Here is a 19,291-nt window from a genome sequence, read left to right on the forward strand (position 1 = left end):
CGGATGAAGTTATTCCTACGCTAATAAAGGCTAGGAAGGACGTGACCGCAAAGCACGATCACCGTATATGGCGAAAATATGTTGCTTGGTGTGAGGCCAGGAAGGCCCCTACAGAGGAATTCCAGCTGGGCCGGTTCCTGCACTTTCTACAGTCAGGAGTGACTATGGGCTTAAAATTGGGGTCCATAAAGGTCCAGATTTCAGCCCTATCCATTTTCTTTCAGAAAGAACTAGCTTCTCTTCCTGAGGTTCAGACGTTTGTTAAGGGAGTGCTGCATATTCAGCCCCCTTTTGTGCCACCAGTGGCACCTTGGGATCTCAACGTGGTGTTGGGTTTCCTGAAATCCCACTGGTTTGAGCCACTTAAGACCGTGTAGCTAAAGTATCTCACGTGGAAAGTGGTCATGCTATTGGCCTTAGCTTCGGCTAGGCGTGTGTCAGAATTGGCGGCTTTGTCGTGTAAAAGCCCCTATCTGGTTTTCCATATGGACAGGGCAGAATTACGGACTCGTCCGCAATTTCTGCCGAAGGTGGTGTCATCCTTTCATTTGAACCAACCTATTGTGGTGCCTGCGGCTACTCGTGACTTGGAGGATTCCAAGTTGCTTGATGTAGTCAGGGCTTTGAAGATTTATGTAGCCAGAACGGCTGGAGTCAGGAAAACTGACTCGCTGTTTATCCTGTATGCATCCAACAAGCTGGGTGCTCCTGCTTCAAAGCAAACTATTGCGCTGGATCTGTAACACGATTCAGCAGGCTCATTCTGCGGCTGGATTGCCACATCCAAAATCAGTAAAAGCCCATTCCACAAGGAAAGTGGGCTCTTCTTGGGCGGCTGCCCGAGGGGTCTCGGCATTACAGCTTTGCCGAGCTCCTACTTGGTTGGGTTCAAACACCTTTGCAAAATTCTACAAGTTTGATACCCTGGCTGAGGAGGACCTTGTGTTTGCCCATTCGGTGCTGCAGAGTCATCCGCACTCTCCCTCACGTTTGGGAGCTTTGGTATAATCCCCATGGTCCTTACGGAGTCCCCAGCATCCACTAGGACGTTAGAGAAAATAAGATTTTACTTACCGGTAAATCTATTTCTTGTAGTCCGTAGTGGATGCTGGGCGCCCGTCCCAAGTGCGGACTTTCTGCAATACGTGTATATAGTTATTGCTTAATAAAGGGTTATGTTATGTTAGCATCCGTTGGTGATGCTCTGTTGTTCATACTGTTAACTGGGTATGTTATCACAAGTTATACGGTGTGATTGGTGTGGCTGGTATGAGTCTTACCCTGGATTTTAAAATCCTTTCCTTGTAATGTCAGCTCTTCCGGGCACAGTTTCCTTAACTGAGGTCTGGAGGAGGGGCATAGAGGGAGGAGCCAGTGCACACCAGTAGTACTAAATCTTTCTTAGAGTGCCCAGTCTCCTGCGGAGCCCGTCTATCCCCCCATGGTCCTTACGGAGTCCCCAGCATCCATTACGGACTACGAGAAATAGATTTACCGGTGAGTAAAATCTTATTTTTATATATGCATTCTACTAGAATGGCCAAAATTAATTAAAAGAGTAATAGATATTATATCAATTGATATATTCCATACATATAGGATGAGGATAGTGATAAAAATCCTAATACCGGTATACCTATACACTTGACAAACAAAACATGTATTTCCCAGTGGACTGACGTAGTACAGCCACGCCTCCAGCAGCACATCCCTTTAGGATACCCATTGTCTCATAGAGTGCGCAGTATCATATCCTTTACTCTGGAGATTAACTGGATAAGTGGATATCCAAGGCTACGGCGGGTAAGTCTACATACCTTCCCTCCGCAGCGGCACCTGATAGGAAAACCTATTCTGGTCCAACTGTGCAGTCCTTTCGGACAGCAAAATTTAAAGGCAAATCCAAGGGTTCTTCTACAGTCTTCAAAGGGAATAGAGGTAAACCCAGAAAACCTGCTGCTGCAGGTTCTCAGGATCAGGCCTCCGGGTCTGCTTCCTCAAAGCCTTCAGCATGATGGTGGCGCACACTGCCTGGAAGACAGGCAGGTGGGAGCCCGATTTACGTTATTTCAGTCACATTTGGGCCACATCTTGCCAGGATCCCTGGGTAAAAGATCTTATCACACAGGGATACAGACTGGAGTTTCAGGAACTCCCACCTCCCAGATTCTTCAAATCAGGCTTGCCAGGTTCTCCAGAAGCAGGTTTGATCTTACAGGCAGCAATTCAAAAACTGGTACAGACTCAGGTCATTGTTCCAGTTCCGATTCACCTACAAAACAAAGATTATTTCTCTATCGTCCTAGTGGATGCTGGGGTTCCTGAAAGGACCATGGGGAATAGCGGCTCCGCAGGAGACAGGGCACAAAAAGTAAAGCTTTTTCCGATCAGGTGGTGTGCACTGGCTCCTCCCCCTATGACCCTCCTCCAGACTCCAGTTAGATTTTTGTGCCCGGCCGAGAAGGGTGCAATCTAGGTGGCTCTCCTAAAGAGCTGCTTAGAAAAAGTTTAGCTAGGTTTTTTATTTTACAGTGATTCCTGCTGGCAACAGGATCACTGCAGCGAGGGACTGAGGGGAGAAGGAGTCAACTCACCTGCGTGCAGGATGGATTGGTTTCTTGGCTACTGGACATCAAGCTCCAGAGGGACGATCACAGGTACAGCCTGGATGGTCACCGGAGCCACGCCGCCGGCCCCCTTGCAGATGCTGAAATCAGAAGAGGTCCAGAATCGGCGGCTGAAGACTCCTGCAGTCTTCTAAAGGTAGCGCACAGCACTGCAGCTGTGCGCCATTTTCCTCTCAGCACACTTCACACGGCAGTCACTGAGGGTGCAGGGCGCTGGGAGGGGGGCGCCCTGGGAGGCAAATGATTACCTATAAAGGCTAAAAATACCTCACATATAGCCCTAGAGGCTATATGGAGATATTTAACCCCTGCCTAATTTTTCTAAATAGCGGGAGACGAGCCCGCCAGAAAAGGGGCGGGGCCTATCTCCTCAGCACACGGCGCCATTTCCTCTCACAGCTCCGCTGGTCAGGACGGCTCCCAAGTCTCTCCCCTGCACTGCACTACAGAAACAGGGTAAAACAGAGAGGGGGGGGCACATTTATGGCGATATTTTGATATAACAAAGCAGCTATAAGGGAGCACTTATTATAAGGCTATCCCTGATATATATATAGCGCTTTTGGTGTGTGCTGGCAAACTCTCCCTCTGTCTCCCCAAAGGGCTAGTGGGTCCTGTCTTCGTTAGGAGCATTCCCTGTGTGTCTGCTGTGTGTCGGTACGTGTGTGTCGACATGTATGAGGACGATATTGGTGTGGAGGCGGAGCAATTGCCAAATATGAGGATGTCACCCCCTAGGGAGTCGACACCAGAATGGATGCCTTTATTTATGGAACTACGGGATAGTGTCAACACGCTAAAGCAGTCGTTTGACGACATGAGACGGCCGGACAATCAATTAGTGCCTGTCCAGGCGACTCAAACACCGTCAGGGGCTGTGAAACGCCCTTTGCCTCAGTCGGTCGACACAGACCCAGACACAGGCGATGACTCCAGTGGTGACGGTGACGAATCAACCGTATTTTCCAGTAGGGCCACACGTTATATGATTTTGGCAATGAAGGAGGCGTTACATTTAGCTGATACTACAGGTACCACTAAACAGGGTATTATGTGGGGTATGAAAAAACTACCTATAGTTTTTCCTGAATCAGAAGAACTAAATGACGTGTGTAATGAAGCGTGGGTTGCCCCTGATAAAAAGCTGATAATTTCAAAGAAATTATTGGCATTATACCCTTTCCCGCCAGAGGTTAGGGAGCGCTGGGAAACACCTCCTAGGGTGGACAAGGCGCTAACACGCTTATCTAAACAAGTGGCGTTACCCTCTCCTGAGACGGCCGCACTTAAAGATCCATCAGATAGGAGGATGGAAAATATCCAAAAAAGTATATACACACATGCAGGTGTTATACTACGACCAGCTGTAGCGACTGCCTGGATGGGCAGTGCGGGGGTAGTTTGGTCAGAGTCCCTGATTGAAAATATTGATACCCTGGACAGGGACAATATTTTACTGTCGTTAGAACAAATAAAGGATGCATTTCTTTATATGCGTGATGCACAGAGGGATATATGCACACTGGCATCACGGGTAAGTGCTATGTCCATTTCGGCCAGAAGAGCTTTATGGACGCGACAGTGGACAGGCGATGCGGATTCAAAACGGCATATGGAAGTTTTGCCGTATAAAGGGGAGGAGTTATTTGGAGTCGGTCTATCAGATTTGGTGGCCACGGCTACAGCCGGGAAATCCACCTTTCTACCTCAAGTCACTCCCCAACAGAAAAAGGCACCGACTTTTCAACCGCAGCCCTTTCGTTCCTTTAAAAATAAGAGAGCAAAGGGCTATTCATATCTGCCACGAGGCAAAGGTCGAGGGAAGAGACAGCAACACGCAGCTCCTTCCCAGGATCAGAAGCCCTCCCCGGCTTCTACAAAAGCCTCAGCATGACGCTGGGGCTTCTCAAGCGGACTCGGGGACGGTGGGGGGTCGTCTCAAAAATTACAGCGCGCAGTGGGCTCACTCGCAAGTAGATCCCTGGATCCTGCAGATAATATCTCAGGGATACAGGTTGGAATTAGAGACAGATCCACCTCGCCGTTTCCTGAAGTCTGCTTTACCAACGTCCCCCTCCGAAAGGGAGACGGTTTTGGAAGCCATTAACAAGCTGTACTCTCAGCAGGTGATAGTCAAGGTACCTCTTCTGCAACAAGGGAAGGGGTATTATTCCACTCTTTTTGTGGTACCGAAGCCGGATGGCTCGGTAAGGCCTATTCTAAATCTGAAGTCCTTGAACCTGTACATAAAGAAGTTCAAGTTCAAAATGGAGTCACTCAGAGCAGTGATAGCGAACCTGGAAGAGGGGGACTTTATGGTATCCTTGGACATCAAGGATGCGTATCTCCACGTTCCAATTTACCCCTCACACCAGGGGTACCTCAGGTTCGTTGTACAAAACTGTCACTATCAGTTTCAGACGCTGCCGTTCGGATTGTCCACGGCACCTCGGATCTTTACAAAGGTAATGGCCGAGATGATGATTCTTCTTCGAAGAAAAGGCGTATTAATTATCCCATACTTGGACGATCTCCTAATAAGGGCGAGGTCCAGAGAACAGCTAGAGATGGGATTAGCACTGTCTCAAGAAGTGCTAAAACAGCACGGGTGGATTCTGAATATTCCAAAATCCCAGTTAATGCCGACAACTCGTCTGCTGTTCCTAGGGATGATTCTGGACACGGTTCAGAAAAAGGTTTTTCTCCCGGAGGAAAAAGCCAAGGAGTTATCCGAGCTTGTCAGGAACCTCCTAAAACCAGGAACGGTGTCTGTACATCAATGCACAAGAGTCCTGGGAAAAATGGTGGCTTCTTACGAAGCAATTCCATTCGGCAGATTCCACGCAAGAATTTTCCAAAGGGATCTGTTGGACAAATGGTCAGGGTCGCATCTTCAGATGCACCTGCGGATAACCCTGTCTCCAAGGACAAGGGTGTCTCTTCTGTGGTGGTTGCAGAGTGCTCATCTATTGGAGGGCCGCAGATTCGGCATACAGGATTGGATCCTGGTGACCACGGACGCCAGCCTGAGAGGCTGGGGAGCAGTCACACAAGGAAGAAACTTCCAGGGAGTATGGACGAGCCTGGAAACGTCTCTTCACATAAACATTCTGGAACTAAGAGCAATATACAATGCTCTAAGCCAGGCAGAACCTCTGCTTCAGGGAAAACCGGTGTTGATCCAGTCGGACAACATCACGGCAGTCGCCCATGTGAACAGACAGGGCGGCACAAGAAGCAGGAGTGCAATGGCAGAAGCTGCAAGGATTCTTCGCTGGGCAGAGAATCATGTGATAGCACTGTCAGCAGTGTTCATCCCGGGAGTGGACAACTGGGAAGCAGACTTCCTCAGCAGACACGATCTTTCCCCGGGAGAGTGGGGACTTCATCCAGAAGTCTTCCACATGCTGGTAACCCGTTGGGAAAGACCAATGGTGGACATGATGGCGTCTCGCCTCAACAAAAAACTGGACAGGTATTGCGCCAGGTCAAGAGATCCGCAGGCAATAGCTGTGGACGCGCTGGTAACGCCTTGGGTGTACCAGTCGGTGTATGTGTTTCCTCCTCTGCCTCTCATACCAAAAGTATTGAGAATTATACGGCAAAGAGGCGTAAGAACGATACTAGTGGTTCCGGATTGGCCAAGAAGGACTTGGTACCCGGAACTTCAAGAGATGATCACGGAAGATCCGTGGCCTCTACCTCTAAGGAGGGACTTGCTTCAGCAGGGTCCCTGTCTGTTTCAAGACTTACCGCGGCTGCGTTTGACGGCATGGCGGTTGAACGCCGGATCCTAAAGGAAAAAGGCATGCCGGAAGAAGTCATTCCTACTTTGATTAAAGCAAGGAAGGAAGTAACCGTGCAACATTATCACCGAATTTGGCGAAAATATGTTGCGTGGTGCGAAGATCGGAGTGCTCCGACGGAGGAATTTCAACTGGGTCGATTCCTACATTTCCTGCAATCAGGATTGTCTATGGGTCTCAAATTGGGATCTATTAAGGTTCAAATTTCGGCCCTGTCGATTTTCTTTCAAAAAGAATTGGCTTCAGTCCCTGAAGTCCAGACCTTTGTTAAGGGAGTGCTGCATATACAGCCTCCTGTGGTGCCTCCAGTGGCACCGTGGGATCTCAATGTGGTTTTGGAATTTCTAAAATCTCATTGGTTTGAACCACTAAAAAAGGTGGATTTAAAATATCTCACATGGAAAGTGACCATGTTACTAGCCCTGGCTTCGGCCAGGAGAGTGTCAGAACTGGCAGCTTTATCTTACAAAAGCCCATATCTGATTTTCCATTCGGACAGGGCAGAACTGCGGACTCGTCCGCATTTTCTCCCTAAGGTGGTGTCAGCATTTCATCTGAACCAGCCTATTGTAGTGCCTGCGGCTACAAGTGACTTGGAGGACTCCAAGTTACTGGACGTTGTCAGAGCATTAAAAATATATATTGCAAGGACAGCTGGAGTCAGAAAATCTGACTCGTTGTTTATATTGTATGCACCCAACAAGATGGGTGCTCCTGCGTCTAAGCAGACGATTGCTCGTTGGATCTGTAGCACAATCCAACTTGCACATTCTGTGGCAGGCCTGCCACAGCCTAAATCTGTAAAGGCCCACTCCACAAGGAAGGTGGACTCATCTTGGGCGGCTGCCCGAGGGGTCTCGGCATTACAACTTTGCCGAGCAGCTACGTGGTCAGGGGAGAACACGTTTGTAAAATTTTACAAATTTGATACTCTGGCTAAGGAGGACCTGGAGTTCTCTCATTCGGTGCTGCAGAGTCATCCGCACTCTCCCGCCCGTTTGGGAGCTTTGGTATAATCCCCATGGTCCTTTCAGGAACCCCAGCATCCACTAGGACGATAGAGAAAATAAGATTTTACTTACCGATAAATCTATTTCTCGGAGTCCGTAGTGGATGCTGGGCGCCCATCCCAAGTGCGGATTATCTGCATAAATTGTACATAGTTATTGTTAACTAATTCGGGTTATTGTTGAAGGAAGCCATCTTTCAGAGGCTCCGCTGTTATCATACTGTTAACTGGGTTTAGATCACAAGTTGTACGGTGTGATTGGTGTGGCTGGTATGAGTCTTACCCGGGATTCAAAATCCTCCCTTATTGTGTACGCTCGTCCGGGCACAGTACCTAACTGGAGTCTGGAGGAGGGTCATAGGGGGAGGAGCCAGTGCACACCACCTGATCGGAAAAAGCTTTACTTTTTGTGCCCTGTCTCCTGCGGAGCCGCTATTCCCCATGGTCCTTTCAGGAACCCCAGCATCCACTACGGACTCCGAGAAATAGATTTATCGGTAAGTAAAATCTTATTTATTCCAACGTGTTTGTAGTGCCGAAGCCGGACGGTTCAGTAAGGCCCATTTTAAACCTCAAGTCGCTGAACTCGTATTTATGGGTGTTCAAGTTCAAGATGGAGTCTCTGAGAGCAGTGATCTCTGGTCTGGAGGAAAGGGATATGGAGGCACAGAGGGTATTCCTTCCAATGGAAAAGGCATTGGTGATCCAGTCAATGGTGCGGGATGTCCTAAGATTGTCTCGGATATCAGTGCATCTTTACATTCGCCTCCTAGGAAAGATGGTAGCCTCTTACGAGGCTCTACAGTACAGAAGGTTTCACGCAAGACCCTTCCAGCTGGATCTGTTGGACAAGTGGTCCGGATCGCATCTTCACATGCACCAGAGGATTCTTATATCGCCAAAGGCCATGATCTCCCTTTTGTGGCGGCTTCAGACGTCTCACCCAACAGAAGGCCGAAGGTTCGGGATTCAAGTTTGGATTCTGCTAACCACAGACGCAAGCCTCAGAGGTTGGGGAGCAGTCGCCCAAGGGGAGCAGTTCCAAGGAAAGTGGTCATGTCGGGAAGCCGTCCTTCCGATCAACATTCTGGAACTAAGGGTAATATACAACGCCCTTCTCCTAGCGTCCCATCTTCTTCGAGATCGAGCCGTTCAAGTCCAGTCAGACAACGTGACGGCGGTGTCTCACATAAACCGATAGGGCGGAAAGAAGAGCAGAGCAGCCATGTCAGAGGTAACAAGAATCCTTCTCTGGGTGGAAAGGCACGCGGTGGCATTGTCGGCGATATTTATTCCTGGAGAGGACAACTGGTAGGCAGACTTCCTAAGCAGACATGACCTCCATCCAGGAGAGTGGGGACTTCACCCGCAGGTGTTCGAGTCCTTGACACATCAATGGGAGATTCCTCAAATCGACATGATGGCGTTTCGTCTCAACAAGAAGCTCAAGATGTATTGTTCCAAGTAGAGAGACCCACAAGCAGTGGCGGTGGACGCTCTGGTGACTCCATGGGTCTACCAGATGGTGGATGTGTTTCCGCCTCTTCCGTTGATCCCAAAGGTTCTCAAAAGAATAAAAAGGGAACAGGTGCAAGCAATTCTCATTGCTCTGGACTGGCCAAGAAGGACCTGGTACACGGATCTACTGGAGTTACTCCTGGAGGACCAGTGGCCTCTTCCTCTTTATGAGGATCTTCTGCAGCAAGGACCGTTCGTCTATCAAGACTTACCGCGGCTACGTTTGACGGCATGGAGGTTGAGCGTCAGATTCTAGAAAGGGATTCCGGATATTTTGATTCCTACTTTGATCCAAGCCAGAAAGGGGTAACGCTTAAGCATTGGAAGTATTTGGAAGATGTACGTCTCTTGGTGTGACACCAGGAAAATTCCTGCAGCCGAATTTAAGGTGAGACGTTTTCTTCTTTTTCTGCAGGCTGGAGTCGATGTGGGCCTACGTTTGGGCGCCTTTAAAAGTTCAGATTTCAACCTTGTCCATTTTCTTCCAGAAACAATTGGCATCTCTTCTGGAGGTTCAGACCTTTTTGAAAGGTGTTCTACACATCCAACCACCCTTTGTGCCTCCTACGGCACCTTGGGATCTCAATGTTGTGTTGCACATCCTCCAGTTGGATTGGTTTGAGTCCTTACAGGCAGTGGACGTTTCTTACGTGGAAGACAGTTACACTGCTAGCCCTGGCTTCGGCCAGGCGAGTGTCGGAACTGGGGGCATTGTCTCACAAGAGCCTCAAATTGATTTTCTCTAACGTCCTAAGTGGATGCTGGGGACTCCGTAAGGACCATGGGGATTATACCAAAGCTCCCAAACGGGAGGGAGAGTGCGGCTCCGCAGGAGACTGGGCACATCTAAAGAAAGCTTTAGGACTAAATGGTGTGCACTGGCTCCTCCCCCTATGACCCTCCTCCAAGCCTCAGTTAGATTTCTGTGCCCGACGAGAAGGGTGCACACTAGGGGCTCTCCTGAGCTTCTTAGTGAAAGTTTTAGTTTAGGTTTGTTATTTTCAGTGAGACCTGCTGGCAACAGGCTCACTGCATCGAGGGACTAAGGGGAGAAGAAGCGAACTCACCTGCGTGCAGAGTGGATTGGGCTTCTTGGCTACTGGACATTAGCTCCAGAGGGACGATCACAGGTCCAGCCTGGATGGGTCCCGGAGCCGTGCCGTCGGCCCCCTTACAGAGCCAGAAGAGCGAAGAGGTCCGGGAAAATCGGCGGCAGAAGACGTTCCTGTCTTCAATAAGGTAGCGCACAGCACTGCAGCTGTGCGCCATTGCTCTCAGCACACTTCATACTCCAGTCACTGAGGGTGCAGGGCGCTGGGGGGGGGGGGGCGCCCTGAGACGCAATAAAACATTACAGAAATACCTTACATGGCAAAAAATGCATCACATATAGCTCCTGGGCTATATGGATGCATTTAACCCCTGCCAGAATATACAAAAAACCGGGAGATAAGGCCGCCGAAAAGGGGGCGGAGCCTATCTCCTCAGCACACTGGCGCCATTTTCCCTCACAGCTCAGTTGGAGGGAAGCTCCCTGGTTCTTCCCTGCAGACAGAAAGGGTCAAAAAAAGACAGGGGGGCACTAATTAGGCGCAGTATTAAAACATACAGCAGCTATAAGGGGAAAAACACTTATATAAGGTTATCCCTGTATATATATAGCGCTCTGGTGTGTGCTGGCATACTCTCCCTCTGTCTCCCCAAAGGGCTAGTGGGGTCCTGTCCTCTATCAGAGCATTCCCTGTGTGTGTGCTGTATGTCGGTACGTTGGTGTCGACATGTATGAGGAGAAAAATGATGTGGAGACGGAGCAGAGTGTCTGTAACAGTGATGTCACCCCCTAGGGGGTCGACACCTGAGTGGATGTACTGTTGAAAATTACGTGACAGTGTCAGCTCTATATAAAGGTTGACATGAGACAGCCGGCTACTCAGCTTGTGCCTGTCCAGACGTCTCATAGGCCGTCAGGGGCTCTAAGCGGCCGTTACCTCAGATGGCAGATACAGACGCCGACACGGATACTGACTCCTGTGTCGACGGTGAAGAGACAACCGTGATTTCCAGTAGGGCCACACGTTACATGATTGAGACAATGGAAAATGTTTTTATACATTTCTGATAATACGAGTACCACCAAAAAAGGGGTATTATGTTCGGTGAGGGAAAAACTACCTGTAGTTTTCCTGAATCTGAGAAATAAAATGAGGTGTGTGATGATGCGTGGGTTTCCCCCCGATAACAATAATTTCTTAAAAAGTATTGGCTGCATACCCTTTCCCGCCAGAGGTTAGGATGCGTTGGGAAACACCCCCTAGGGGGGATAAGGCGCTCACACGCTTGTAAGAACAAGGGCTCTACCCTCTCATGAGATGGCCGCCCTTAAGGATCCTGCTGATAGAAAGCAGGAGGGTATCCAAAAAAGGTATTTACACACATACTGGTGTTATACTGCGACCAGCTATCGCCTCAGCCTGGAGGTGCAGTGCTGGGTTGGCATGGTCGGATTCCCTGACTGGAAATATTGATATCCTAGATAAGGATAGTATATTATTGCCTATAGAGCATTTAAAAGATGCATTTCTATATATGCATGATGCACAGCGGAATAATTGCCGACTGGCATCAAGTATAAGTGCGTTGTCCAAGTCTACCAGTAAAATGGGCAGGTGATGCGGATTCCAAACGGCATTTGGAAGTATTGCCTTTGAAAGGGGACATTTGGGGTCGGTCTTTTAGACCTGGTGGCCACGGCAACAGCTGGGAAATCCACGTTTGTACCCCAGGTCGCCTCTCAAAATAAGACGCCGTATTATCAGGCGCAGTCTTTTTGTTGGCAAGCGGACAAAAGGTTCCTCTTTTCTGCTCATGACAGAGGGAGAGGAAAAAGGCTGCAGAGATCAGCCAGTTCCCAGGAACAGAAACCCTTTTCCGCCTCTGCCAAGCCCTCAGTATGACGCTAGGGCTTTACAAGCTCAGGCACGGTGGGGGCCCGTTCTCAATGAATTTCAGTGCACAGTGGGCTCACTCGCAAGTAGACCCCTGGATCCTTCAGGTAATATCTCAGGGGTACATATTGGAATTCGAGACGTCTCCCCCTCGCCGTTTCCAAAAGTCGGCTTTACCGACGTCTCCCTCTGACAGGGAGGCAGTTTTGGAAGCCATTCACAAGCTGTATTCTCAGCAGGTGATAATCAAGGTACCCCTCCTGCAACAGGGAACGGGGTATTATTCCACACTATTGTGGTACCGAAGCCAGACGGCTCGGTGAGACCGATTCTAAAATCTAAAATCTTTGAACACTTACATACAGAGGTTCAAATTCAAGATTGAGTCACTCAGAGCAGTGATTGCGAACCTGGAGGAAGGGGACTACATGATGTCTCGGGACATCAAGGATGCTTACCTTCATGTCAAAATTTACCCTTCTCACCAAGGGTACCTCAGGTTATGGTACAGAACTGTCACTATCGGTTCAGACGCTGCCGTAGGGATGGTCCACGGCACCCCGGGTCTTTACCAAGGTAATGGACGAAATGATATCCCTTCGAAGGAAGGAAATTTTAGTTATCCCTTACTTGGACGATTCCCTGATAAGGGTAAGATCCAGGGAACAGTTGGAGGTCGGTGTAGCACTATCTCAGGTAGTGTTGCGGCAGCACGATTGGGTTCTCAATATTCCAAAATCGCAGCTGGTTCCGACGACTTGTCTTCTGTTTCCTAGGGATGATCCTGGACACAGTCCAGAAAAAAGGTGTTTCTCCCGGAAGAGAAAGCCAGGGAGTTATCCGAGCTAATCAGGAACCTCCTAAAACCGAACCAAGTCTCAGTGCATCAATGCACAAGGGTTCTGGGAAAAAATGGTGGCTTCCTACGAAGCAATCCCATTCGTTAGATTCCACGCAAGAACTTTCCAGTGGAACCTACTGGACAAATGGTCCGGGTCGCATTTTCAGATGCATCAGCGGATAACCCTGTCACCAAGGACAAGGGTATCCATCCTGTGGTGGTTGCAGAGTGCTCATCTTCTAGAGGGCTGCAGATTCGGCATTCAGGACTGGGTCCTGGTGACCACGGATGCCAGCCTGCGAGGCTGGGGAGCAGTCACACAGGGAAGGAATATCCAGGGCTTAGGGTCAAGCCTGGATACATCACTTCACATAAATATCCAGAAGCTAGGGGCCATTTACAATGCTCTAAGCTTAGCGAGACCTCTGCTTCAAGGTCAGCCGGTGTTGATCCAGTCGGACAACATCATGGCAGTCACCCACGTAAACAGACAGGGTGGCACAAGAAGCAGGAGGGCAATGGCAGAAGCTGCAAGGATTCTCCGCTGGGCGGAAAATCATGTAATAGCACTGTCAACAGTATTCATTCCGGGAGTGGACAACTGGGAAGCAGACTTCCTCAGCACGACCTCCACCCGGGAGAGTGGGGACTTCACCCTGAAGTCGTCCACATGATTAAAAAACTCGACAGGTATTGCGCCAGGTCAAGAGACCCTCAGGCAATAGTTGTAGACACTCTGGTAACACCGTGGGTGTACCAGTCAGTGTATGTGTTCCCTCCTCTGCCTCTCATACCCAAGGTACTGAGGTTGATAAGATGGAGAGGAGTAAGCACTATATTCGTGGCTCCGGATGGGCCAAAAAGGACTTGGTAACCGGAACTTCAAGAGAGGCTCACGGAGGATCCGTGGCCTCTACCTCTAAGAAGGGACCTGCTCCAGCAAGGACCCTGTCTGTTCCAAGACTTACCGCGGCTGCGTTTGACGGCATGGCGGTTGAACACCGGATCCTGAAGAAAAAAAAAGGCATTTCGGATGAAGTCATCCCTATCCTGATCAAAAGCCAGGAAGGATGTAACCGCAAAAACATTATCACCGCAATTGGCGAAAATATGTTGCGTAGTGCGAGGCCAGTAAGGCCCGACGGAGGAAATTCAACTGGGTCGATTCCTACATTTCCTGCAAACAGGAGTGTCTATGGGCCTGAAATTGGGGTCCATTAAGGTTCAGATTTCGGCTCTGTCAATTTTCTTCCAAAAAAGAACTAGCTTCAGTCCCTGAAGTTTAGACGTTTGTAAAAGGGGTACTGCATATACAGCCTCCTTTTGTGCCTCCAGTGGCAATTTGGGATCTCAATGTAGTTTGGGTTCCAAAAGTCACATTGGTTTGAACCACTTAAATCTGTGGAGTTAAAATATCTCACATGGAAAGTGGTCATGCTGTTGGCCCTGGCCTGGGCCAGGCGCGTGTCAGGATTGGCGGCTTTATCCTGTAAAAGCCCTTATCTGATTTTCCATTCGGACAGGGCGGAATTGAGGACTCGTCCTCAGTTTCTCCCTAAGGTGGTTCCAGCGTTTTCACCTGAACCAACCTATTGTGGTGCCTGCGGCTACTAGGGACTTGGAGGAATCCAAGTTGCTGGATGTTGTCAGGGCCCTGAAAATATGTTCCAGGACGGCTGGAGTCAGGAAATCTGACTCGCTGTTTATCCTGTATGCACCCAACATGCTGGGTGCTCCTGCTTCTAAGCAGACTATTGCTCGTTGGATTTGTAGTACAATTCAGCTTGCACATTCTGTGGCAGGCCTGCCACAGCTAAAATCTGTAAAACCCCGTTCCACAAGGAAAGTGGGCTCATCTTGGGCGGCTGCCCGAGGGGTCTCGGCTTTACTACTTTGCCGAGCAGCTACTTGGTCAGGGGCAAACACGTTTGCTAAATTCTACAAATTTGATACCCTGGCTGAGGAGGACCTGGAGTTCTCTCATTCGGTGCTGCAGAGTCATCCGCACTCTCCCGCCCGTTTGGGAGCTTTGGTATAATCCCCATGGTCCTTACGGAGTCCCCAGCATCCACTTAGGACGTTAGAGAAAATAAGAATTTACTTACCGATAATTCTATTTCTCGTAGTCCGTAGTGGATGCTGGGCGCCCATCCCAAGTGCGGATTGTCTGCAATACTTGTACATAGTTATTGTTACAAAAATCGGGTTATTATTGTTGGGAGACATCTTTTCAGAGGCTCCTCTGTTATCATACTGTTAACTGGGTTCAGATCACAAGTTATACGGTGTGATTGGTGTGGCTGGTATGAGTCTTACCCGGGATTCAAAATCCTTCCTTATTGTGTACGCTCGTCCGGGCACAGTTTCCTAACTGAGGCTTGGAGGAGGGTCATAGTGGGAGGAGCCAGTGCACACCAGTTAGTCCTAAAGCTTTCTTTAGATGTGCCCAGTCTCCTGCGGAGCCGCTATTCCCCATGGTCCTTACGGAGTCCCCAGCATCCACTACGGACTACGAGAAATAGAATTATCGGTAAGTAAATTCTTATTTTTCATGAGGATCATGCTGAACTTAGAACTCGTCAGCAGTTTCTTCCGAAGGTGGTGTCTGCTTTTCATATCAATCAACCTATTGTGGTTCCAGTGCTTACTGACACCTCTGCTTCTTCAAAGTCCTTGGATGTTGTGAGGGCTCTGAAAATTTATGTACAACGTACGGCTTGTCACAGAAAATCTGACTCGCTGTTTGTGCTCTATGATCCCAATAAGATTGGGTGTCCTGCTTCAAAGCAGTCTATTTCTCGCTGGATCAGGCTTACTATACAGCATGCCTATTCTATGGCAGGTTTACCAGTTCCAAATTTGGTACAGGCCCACTCTTCTAGTTCGGTGGATTCTTCCTGGGCGTCTGCCCGGGGTGTCTCGGCTTTGCAACTTTGCTGAGCAGCTACTTGGTCTGGTTCGAACACGTTTGCTAAGTTCTACAAGTTTGATACTTTGGCCGCTGAGGACCTTCAGTTTGGTAAATCTGTTCTGCAGGAACCTCAGCACTCTCCCACCCGATTTGGGAGGTTTGGTACATCCCCATGGTACTAATGTGGACCCCAGTATCTTCTAGGACGTAAGAGAAAATAAGATTTTAATTACCTACCGGTAAACCCTTTTCTCGTAGTCCGTAGAGGATACTGGGCGCCCGCCCGGTGCTTCGTTTTTCTGCACTGTTATTTGGTTAAGTATTGTTGTTGGTTCAGCCTTGCTGTTCCGATTCAAGTTTGGTTAGCATGGCTTTCCTCTTGTTTGTGTGTGCTGGTTCGAATCTCACCACTATTCAGTTAAATCCTTCTCTCCTCGGGGACAGTTTCTAGACGGAGTCTGGTAGGAGGGGCATAGAGGGAGGAGCCAGCCCACACTATTCATTTCTTAAAGTGCCCATGGCTCCTAGTGGACTCGTCTATACTCCATGGTACTGATGTGGACCTCAGTATCTTCTACGGACTACCAGAAAAGGATTTACCGGTAGGTAGTTAAAATTCTGTTTTATGCTCTATAATTTAAAGGGTTAATGCAACCAAGCAATACTTACCTTTAAATGCTTATACAATAGATTAGAGTTACAAGGACAAACTTAATACATTTTAGATTCAATATAAAGGTACAGTACTTACAATAAAAATATTTAACAAAATGCCATACAAAATATTTGTCATAGCAGTTATGGGATTTTAAAATTGAATTGAGAGAATATGGAACACCTGCATACAGTATAATTGTATAATGGTATCTGGTTAAATCAGGGGTGGTTAACCTTTTTTTCTACCAAAGGCCATTTGGATATTTATAAAATCCTTCGGGGGCCAACAAAAATGATCAACTTAAAAATTACCCTGCCCCCCAGTAATTATGCCCCTTAGAGGTATTGAGTGCGTACGCCAAGAAGTGGGTGTGGCCAATTAAAATGGGACATGATACACATATGCCCCCAATAGTGCAGTGCCAGATACACATATGCCAGTGCAGTGCTAGATACACAAATGACCCACAGTGCCATATATACCAATGCCCCCACAGTGCCATATATACCAATGCCCCCACAGTGCCAGATATACAATTGCCCCCACAGTGCCAGATATACAATTGCCCCCACAGTGCCAGATATACAATTGCCCCCACAGTGCCAGATATACAATTGCCCCCACAGTGCCAGATATACAATTGCCCCCACAGTGCCAGATATACAATTGCCCCCACAGTGCCAGATATACAATTGCCCCCACAGTGCCAGATACACAAATGCCCCCCACCCCCCACCCCACTGTGCGGGGCAGGTGAGTATTGCTTTTTTGTTGTTTTTCTTTAGTGTGTGTAAGCGGCGCTACTAGGGGGCACATTTACTCTGGGCACAGCTGCAGGGTGCTAATCTACCCCCTGTACAGCTACAGGGTGGCACTACTACTGGGGGCAAATCTACAGGCGGCACATGTACTGAGGGTACAGCTACAGGGGGCACAACTACTGGGGGCAAATCTACAGGGGGCATAACTACTGGGGGTAAATCTACTGAGGGCACAGCTACATGAGCACAGCTACAGGAGGCAAAACTACTGGGGGCACAACTACTGGGGGCACAACTACAGGGGGCTAAGCTACAGGGGCACAACTACTGAGGGCACAACTACTGGGGACAAATCTACAGGGGCACAGCTTCAGGGAACACAACTACAGGGGGCAAATCTATTGAGGGCACAACTACAGGAGGCAAATCTACAGCTGGCACAACTACTGGGGGCACAACTACTGCGTCCATAACTACAGGGGGCATAACTGTGGCCATGCCCCTTCCCTATGAAGCCACGTTTCTTTTTTTTGCTGCGCGCCTTCGGTGCGCACTATGTTTTACCTAGGGGTGGGTGGGTGTGTGTGGGTGGTGCCAAAGGAAACTTTCGCTCTGGGTGCCACATGGTCTAGAACCGGCCCAGGTGGCCACGCCCCCAATTCAGTATAGGGGAGGGGGGCGCTGAAACATACCTTGCTCCAGGCACCATGACACCTTGCTACACCTCTGGGTTAAATGATCAATAGTAACCACGTTTATGCTTATAAGGTCGACATCAGAATGTTGACTTGGTGCAAACTGTTGACGGACACCAGGTCGATAACCTCAGTCTATCAACTAGTTAACAGTGGCAACATCTGAAATGTTGCCATGTAAAATGTCGACAGTCTGAGGATAGCGACGGTCAGGGCCAGCCCGAGGCACTCTGGAGTCTTGTTGCAAAAATAGTGGTATTTATTTACCAACAGTGCATCCAAACTGTTGTTAAATAAATACCACTATTTTTGCAACAAGACTCCAGAGTGCCGCAGTGAATCCTTGCTATATGCAGCCACCCAGACTGAGGGAGGGCACCAGAGCAATTAAGGAACTCAAATTTATTGGATTGCCGGCCTTGCATGTTCTCTCTCTCTCTCTCTCTCTCTCTGACATAGACATATATATATATATATATATGTCTATCTATATGTATATATATCTACATGCATGTGTGTGTGTATATATATATATATATATATATATATATATATATATATATATATATATTCCATCTGTAAACAGCATACATAAATAATACAATGACAGGCTTACCTTATATCCCCCCACAGTCTCCTCCTCTTTCTCTCTGCAGCGTTACCGGAGCCATATCGCCGCCATTGGGATCATGAGGGGGTGCGTCGCACACCCATGACGTCGCTCCCGTGATTCCCGGCGGTCGCTAGGCAACCAAAGACTGGTGTCTCCGTTCCTCTGGCGCTGGTTAGAGGAAATGACAGGAAGAGATCAGTGAATGCAATACAAACACAAACCAAACATAGATAAAGTTGATGAATATTAAAAACAGTGAGAAAAATAGCAGCAATATATCAATAGCAATTGTTATATACAATACAGGTTGAGTATCCCATATCCAAATATTCCGAAATACGGACTTTTTTGAGTGAGATTGAGATAGTGAAACCTTTGTTTTTTGATGGCTCAATGTACGCAAACTTTGTTTAATACACAAAGTTATTAAAAATATTGTATTAATGACCTTCAGGCTGTGTGTATAAGGTGTATATGAAACTTAATTGAATTGTGTGAATGTAGACACACTTTGTTTAATGCACAAAGTTATAAAAAATATTGGCTAAAATTACCTTCAGGCTGTGTGTATAAGGTGTATATGTAACATAAATGCATTCTGTGCTTAGATTTAGGTCCCATCACCATGATATCTCATTATGGTATGCAATTATTCCAAAATACGGAAAAATCCCATATCCAAAATACCTCTGGTCCCAAGCATTTTGGATAAGGGAGACTCAACCTGTATATAATTTTGCCTATAACACAATATATCAATAGCAATTGTTATATACAATATATAATTTTGCCTATAACATTCATTACTTTAACTCCCAAACATTTAATATAGTCTTCTAGATCAGAGCAAAGGAACCATCTGAGAGTGAAAGGGCAGTCTGACTGTTATTGTTGATGTTATACTCCA

General features: G+C 48.0%; 1 protein-coding gene across 5 annotated transcripts in view; it reads left to right on the plus strand.

Annotated features, from left to right (window-relative positions):
- Positions 1 to 19,291, plus strand: part of RIPOR1 (RHO family interacting cell polarization regulator 1) — a 627,513-nt gene that overhangs the window by 162,848 nt on the left and 445,374 nt on the right. The window lies entirely within an intron of this gene.

The sequence above is a fragment of the Pseudophryne corroboree genome, chromosome 11 (assembly GCF_028390025.1).
Source record: "Pseudophryne corroboree isolate aPseCor3 chromosome 11, aPseCor3.hap2, whole genome shotgun sequence".
NCBI lineage: Eukaryota > Metazoa > Chordata > Amphibia > Anura > Myobatrachidae > Pseudophryne > Pseudophryne corroboree.